General features: G+C 46.4%; 2 pseudogenes; both read right to left on the bottom strand.

Annotated features, from left to right (window-relative positions):
• LOC148342119 (C-type lectin domain family 3 member A-like) lies at window positions 1-587 on the bottom strand (annotated as a pseudogene).
• A 3,730-nt stretch (window positions 588-4,317) lies between these two features.
• LOC148342118 (C-type lectin domain family 3 member A-like) lies at window positions 4,318-4,904 on the bottom strand (annotated as a pseudogene).
• Window positions 4,905-7,420: the final 2,516 nt, after the last annotated feature.

Here is a 7,420-nt window from a genome sequence, read left to right as displayed (position 1 = left end):
TCAACATGAATACGGACGTGCAGGCTTACCGCTCAGCGGCCGTTCGCACATGTACGCCAGAGAAGACGCGCACAGGCCAGACCTCCACTTGCCAGGCTCTGTCCATCCCCCTTGGTTGACGTACGCGCAGGACTCAACGTTGGAGCTGTCGGGAGTAGTCATGAAGTGAGACAAATGAGGAATAATTGCCCTCATTTCTGATCAAACATCAGCAAAAGCTTTTTCCTCATCATGTGTGGGCTCGCATGCATTTACCTTTCGGGGTGATTTGTGGCCCACTCGTTGTATGTCGCCGTCACATGCGTGTCAGACCAAGTCCAGGCCTGGCTTCCAATTTTCAAGTGACACCAGACTTCGTCACATTCCTGCGGAAACCGATGTCGGTTGTCAATGGAGTACCGCTACAGAGTCACCGGCCGCTTGTGCTTCCATCTCACCAGATTGGAGAGTCCCAGCCAGAAGCGGGTCTTCGCTCCCATTGCCCTCTTCACGAAGTCGTCCTCGTCCTTTGAGGTGATGGAGACCAGGTCGCCGCCCTCCAGGATGCAGTCGTGACGGGCCCCCAGCCAACCGTTGGGGGCGGCCATCCTCTTGGAGCAGCTGGAGCCGTGCACCAGCCAACCATAACCACACGGGTTGGCTGTGGACACATTCGGGGGATTAGTCTTGTCTGACAAATTCGAGCAGTTTGGTGGCGCACTCGCATGTTCTTGCGCTTCATACAGTTCCACAAGTGGGCATTATGTGGCGCCATCGAGGCATCTCAGCAAGTAAGTTTTTTGTCAGGACGAAGGGAGCGGCTATTTTTAGGGCCACTTTGGCCATTCCAGGGGTTCCTTCCAAGACAAGAAGATGTGTCCTCCACATTTTGTCCCACCGCCATCAAACAGGAATCTCCCTCACTTGACTTCATTACGTTAGCCAGAAACATGACTGTCTTATTTTCATGTTTGGGGAAACAAGATAAAAACAGGAGCAATTCCACAAGGGAGAGTGCAGTCGCTTCAATTCCGAGCTGACCTGCCTGACTGACAATCTACACGAAGACGAAACACCTTGCGGGCCACGAGGCCTGAAACCTCCTTCAGGCCCAACCTCAGCATCAAAGGCCTCCTCCATCCAACGGTGAACAAATTCGCACATGTGCTACATGTGCACTGTGTAGCCAAGGCAGATTGCACATGTGTGGTAGCATGCGCGTGTCATCGGAATGAGTTGCTGTGTTAGCCTAGCCACCCCACTGAAAGAAAATGCGACTCCGCCCCTGACAGTAACTCAACTAACCAATTATTTTGCGAGATATATTTAAGAAATTTGAAAATGAAGATGGAAACAAAATGCAATTAGTCCAAATGTGCTTTTTTGAGAGACGGAAAAAATTTGAGACTTAGTTTATGTGCCACCCTCAGTCATGTCATTTTTGTCTCGCCTCTTTTCAAGTCGCAATACAAGGAGACTTACCGTCAGGAGACAAAAGAAGTGCTTGCTTCTTTCCTGCAATTTGAAAACAAAGGAGGACGTCAACACGTGACGGGTATCAGTGGGGCATCATCACATCTTACCTTGTGCTCGTCTCTTGCAGATGTAGCCTTTGTTGTTCTCGCACTTGTCGGCTTTCCAGTAGCCGCTGCCAGTGAGTAAGGAAAGACAGGGTCCAGCAGAGTTGGCATAGGGGGAACCTGGAAGGAGACGACAGATCCTAAGCGCGCCTCCGGTTCTCCAAATGTAGCCAGTTTTGAAACCGACCTACGTGAAAGTGGACGAAGCTGAACGAAGATCCGTCAGCCCACTTGCTGCCGTCTTCAGCGATGGAGCGATTGGCGCCCAACCACACAGAAGTACCGCTGACCGACAGAGGCTTGAATAGAGCTTTGGTCAAAGGAAAACATGCGTCAAGAGTTGGAGCCATTTCAGAAGTGTAATGGTCAGGGTTAGGGCAGGGTTGCCAAGATGTTTTAGCATGTGAGGCACACACAGCAGGTCCAGCTGTGGAGCCTCACGGAGTGAAAAATTGCACAGGACAATAGAAATAATTTTCTTGAATTGTTCTCTGGTTCTATCAAATATAATGAAGTCGTCATGAAAATAGAATGAGTATCTTGTGTGATGTTTATCTTGAAATCATACTGTGAAATTTGCTGCAATAATAACATAAAAAAGCCTTTTCCCGACATTTGTTGATGGAAAAAGCATTGAGACAACGCATTCACTTTCTGGTTGGGTCCTTGCTTTCCAAAGCAAAAGCATAACCCAAAACTTACAAGGAACGGATTACAAGTTGAAGAGAAAGGCTACTGGCCAATTGGGAGCTACACTCAACTCTCACCACACTGTCTTAATTGGGGGTGCACATATAAGTTGCCCCGTCGCCGGACATGAGTCCTCTCATAATTGGCTCTTTTTACTACAGCAAATTTGTGGAATTTTGCTTCTCTGGAGACTCAGCAGTGGAGAAAACAAACTTTGTCCTGAAAATAATTTTCCAATCACCATGTCAATTTCAGCTTTCATCATCATAAATATCTAATGCAACAGATTTTTTTCCTTTCCAAATTGTTCCCTAGTGTAATCCATTTGTTAAAAAAGAAATTAAAAAAATAAGAACAAAGTGGGTGCGTTTGCCTTGGAAGAAGCCCTGAAGCTTAATTAACAAAAAATTTAACTTGCAATAATTAACAACACGACCGCTGTTTGAATCATGCAGAAAATCTTTCCGCAATTTACGATGAATTGATCATTTTTGACGGAGATGACTATCTTGCCGTGTACGACGGTCTGCTCGTGTGAGTCGGTGATGCTGAGCAGGTTCCCTCCGAGGCGTTGGCAGTCGTCTTGGGCCTGCATCCAGGTCTTGGTGGACTTGTGGTTGATCAGGTAGCAGATGTCGTCGGAGGGGCTGTCCAGCCACAAGCCGCATTTATCAGTCCAGCCTGCAAGCGAGACGGCGCTTGAGATCAAAGTCACACGTGTGACAGGTGACCACATGTTGACCGCAGTGTGCGACGCCTACCTGGCAGAGGTTGAGGTTCTTGGTGCTTGGCTGCAGGGATGTGAGAGGGAACAAATATCAGAGCGCGCACGACAAGATTAAGTGTAAAGTGAGAACTCAGGACTTTTGGACCTTTTTGGCAGAGGGGACGATATTTCAAAGTGCAGCTTCTGGGATACATTGATTCCATGTATCCCAATATTGTACAATCTTCAGTTTTGCTCTCCACCCATTTGTGGTAGTCCTGCGGATGACATTGTGGACGTGAATGAAGCGTGTTTCAGTCGGTCTGGTCGGCTTCCCACGTTTACTTAACAAGCACTCAAATGATAAAGTCAATTTCCTGCCTTTTTTCACTCTTCTCGTTTGTCAGTTGTCAAAGAACAACATCGTACATAGCAAAATGGCAACTTTTAAAACAATGACCACTCTCCTGAATTTGGCACTTTATTCACGGAAGTTAGCAAATTCCCTCCTGAAGACATGAGACTTTTTTCCGACTATTTCACTTTTACTGCGGCTGGCAACCAGTTCAGGGTGTACCCCGCTCACTGCCTGAAGATAGCTGAGCTAGGCTCCAGCATCCCCCGCTACACTTGTGAGGAATAGTGGTACAGATAATGGATGGATGGATTTCACTTTTTTTCTATTGGACTGATTGTCTTAGTTTTTTTTAATATTCTTCATTTTTTCAAGAAAATTCTAAATTCTACCTTCAAATGGAGTATTTTCAAGTTGTCATGTATTTTCTTTTTCTGCTTATTCAACAACACTTTTCCAGCTCTTGCCAAATGACTTTTTCACACTGGCAAAAACCACTTACGAAAGGTGTTTTGTCACTCCACTCATAGTTGCGGTTCAGGTTGTTCTTCTTGAGGCCAATCCACAAATCCCAAGGCAAGCTGTGACCTTGAGGAAAGGACAACAAGAGCTTTCGGACAAGCGCAGCCAACCTTGTTGGATGTTGACAATCGTTAGTTTGTCTTGGTGCTCACCAAACAACCATTGGCCGTCTTTATAGGAGTGGATGCTGGCCAGGTGACCTCCTTGAGCCACACAGAACTCCTCAGCTTCCTGCCAAGTTCTCTCTGTCTCCTCGTAACCATAGCAATACTCGCCGTACAGCAAGTGGCCAGGGTCGCATTCGGAAGCTGAAGCCACAAAATAAACACTTATTAGGAAACCATGACGGACGGCGATGGTGGAACAAGAATTGTTGCTGCAACTCACTCTCCATTGGTCTGAAAATATAACCGTCGCCTTTACACGGCCGTCCGCGCGGGCAACCTGCAGGAAGACGACGTGATTGCATTATTCTCCTTTCAGCGTCAACATGACGACAGACGTGCAGGCTTACCGCTCAGCGGCCGTTCGAACATGTACGCCAGAGAAGACGCGCACAGGGCAGACCTCCACTTGCCAGGCTCTGGCCATCCCCCTTGGTTGACGTACGCGCAGGACTCAACGTTGGAGCTGTCGGGAGTAGTCATGAAGTGAGACAAATGAGGAATAATTGCCCTCATTTCTGATCAAACATCAGCAAAAGCTTTTTCCTCATCATGTGTGGGCTCGCATGCATTTACCTTTCGGGGTGATTTCGGCTCCAGTTTGTGTAGGTTGTTGCCACATTTGTATTGGACCACTTCCAGGCCTGGCTTCCATTTTTCAAGTGACACCAGACCTCGTCGCATTCCTGCAGAAACCCATGCCGGTTGTCACAGGAGTACCACTACAGAGTCACCAGCCGCTTGTGCTTCGATCTCACCATATTAGAGAGTCCCAACCAGAAGTGCTTCGTCGCGCCCATTGTCTTCTTCACGAAGTCGTTCTCGTCCTTTGAGGTGATGGAGACCAGGTCGCCGCCCTCCAGGATGCAGTCGTGACGGGCCCCCAGCCAACCGTTGGTGACAGCCATCTTCTTGTAACAGCTGGAGCCGTACAGCAGCCACCCATCACCACACGAGTTGGCTGAGGACACATTCGGGGGATTAGTCTCGTCTGACAGATTCCTGCAGCTTGGTGGCGCACTCGCATGTTCTTGCACTGTTGTCTTGTATAACAGATGCAGATGAAGCATTTCAGTTTGCCTTTGAACTCTTTACGCACATAATTTACACTCAGTGTCTAGCCAGTCCTTGGCTACATTCTACAACTTGCCTGGCCAACCCGCGACTCCTGAGCCTCATGGGGCTCTTTGGCTAGTTTCATGCGGCTCTTCAGGAGCTTTCACATGACATGCGTCAAAAATGCTTGGTACACGCTGCCTTTCATTCCCCCTTCAGCTAGATGACACGCTGAGGAGGTAAGCCTGTTCGAGTGACCTCCAACGCTCGACGAGAGAATCTCTGGCGCAACGTTTGTGTTGGAAACAATTTCCATTAAGTTGGCTCTCAAAATGGCATCGAAAAATGAAAATGCACAGTTAAACAAAAATACGAAGAAGAACACAGGATGTATTTGACAGAGTGGGAGAGTTAATATTTTTTTGTTCAACATAATGGCAACCCGGTGTAACAATCTAGACCCTCGCCAGCTGAACACATTTACAATCCTCAAGAAAACTTTGTTCCTTATCTTCAATTGTGACACTGGTGTGTCTAACAGGAAACATTGAATACTGGCAAAAGATAGGAAGGACCACCCACCACCTACATCCTGTGACACTCCGCAACTGCAAAAGAGCCTTTGTCCTTTGTTCAAGAAGAGAACAAACTCGAGCAGAACTTAAAAATCATCTTTATGCAATTTTGATAATCCCGCATATTATATATCGAAAAGGGGTTTCATGATGTGTTTAATGTCTGATCATGTTCTTCAATGTGCATTATCTGGATTCATTAATTGGGAGAAAAGGTATCGCTTTGATTTACAATGTGTCATTCTCTTCTGAATCCTTTGTGGTTGATTGATTGCTTATAATAACAATTTTAAACTTAACAGATGTTCAAAGTTTTAGTTTAAAATATATTACCAAAGATGTGGCCGTGATCAACTCTTTATTCCCTTTTAATTATTTCTGCAAAATACACCTGGGTAGGTGTGTCCATGAGGACAACTCCCTATCTCACATGAGTCGACAGGAGCGGCCTCACTCGAGCAACGCAGAGTATAAAGCTGAAGCTACTTCCCGTCACCCGCTCTCGCTTTTTGAGCTCTCTTTTTTGTGCACTCTCTTTTGGCCTCCTCTTTGTGGCCTCCTTTGTGCCACGTGGTCTCTGTTTCTCCCCTGACCACGTGCATGCACAGTCAGGGACCATTGTTCTGGCACATGCTGTTTTTCAACTATGAGCAGTGTTAAGTGCTCATGGGTCTCGGCACGGCGCAGTGGATGAAGAGACATCCACCGCTGCACCTAAAGACATGCTTACCGAGCCCAATGAAACCGTTGGCCACAGCGAGCGCTCAGAACGCTGTCTCGTGCTCCTCCGCAGGTGGGCCTGAGACGTCAAGCAGCTTAGTAAAACCTCGTAAAACTACATTGTGTAGTGTGTGTGTGTGTTTGCTTGAATAAAAGTTGGGAACATCTAAGATTATATCGCGTAATCAAATTCTCTAAATGTAGCAGCCTTACAACAAATGACTGATTTTCACAGGTTTTTCGTCTGTTTAAGCCTTTTAAAGAAAAAAAAAACAACGTGGTGCCCCTAGTGGTGACAAAGTGTACTGGAGTTAGTACAATTTAACCGCAGTTAATTAATCAAAATAAACCTTACGATGATCGCGACACCGGTCTGTCTTATATTGCACGCAGCATGAGTGCATTTCAAAGCTTCCTATCTTAAGCCTCACTTCAGCTCACTTCATCCAAACATCAAACAAAAATTTCCAGAAGGGACTGAACTTTGTAAGCACAAGTTGGTTGCTTTGAAAAGTCAGGCAGAAAAGCAGATGCAGTTTTTCAAAAAGTTTACGAAACACTCAGACTCTGAGTAACGCTTGGCTCATATCAACGGGCTTGGAACATCGCACGGGCTAAAAAAAACGTACAACGAAGTGGACTTCATTAAAAAATGCCTGATTGACGCCGTTGAAATATTGCCCCGTGAAGACGACAAACTAAAACGGAGTATCAGACATCCAACTGTTCCACCACAGTGTTGAACGCAGAATATCGGATATTAATACGGCCGTTGAATCACAGTTGCACTCTGACATTCAAGAATGTGAGTATTTTAGTGTGGCATGAGATGAGAGTTGTGACATACAAGACAGGCCTCAGTTGGCAATATTTGCACGTATGATCAAAGACGAACTCCTATACCCTTGGAATAGATGTGATAGAATCAATGATGGCAGCATTTGCAAAAGCAAAACGACCCATACCTGAACTAAATAGCCACGGATGAACGGGCTGGTGGGCCTGTGCAAAGTTAATCAAACATTTCCCGGCTTTTGGAATTTCCACTGCATCATCCACAAGGAGCAGCTCGT

This window comes from Idiotropiscis lumnitzeri, chromosome 2, assembly GCF_059441095.1.
Source record: "Idiotropiscis lumnitzeri isolate Australia: NSW breed Sydney's pygmy pipehorse chromosome 2, RoL_Ilum_1.0, whole genome shotgun sequence".
Lineage (NCBI taxonomy): Eukaryota > Metazoa > Chordata > Actinopteri > Syngnathiformes > Syngnathidae > Idiotropiscis > Idiotropiscis lumnitzeri.
This window is presented reverse-complemented; position numbering and strand designations above follow the sequence as displayed.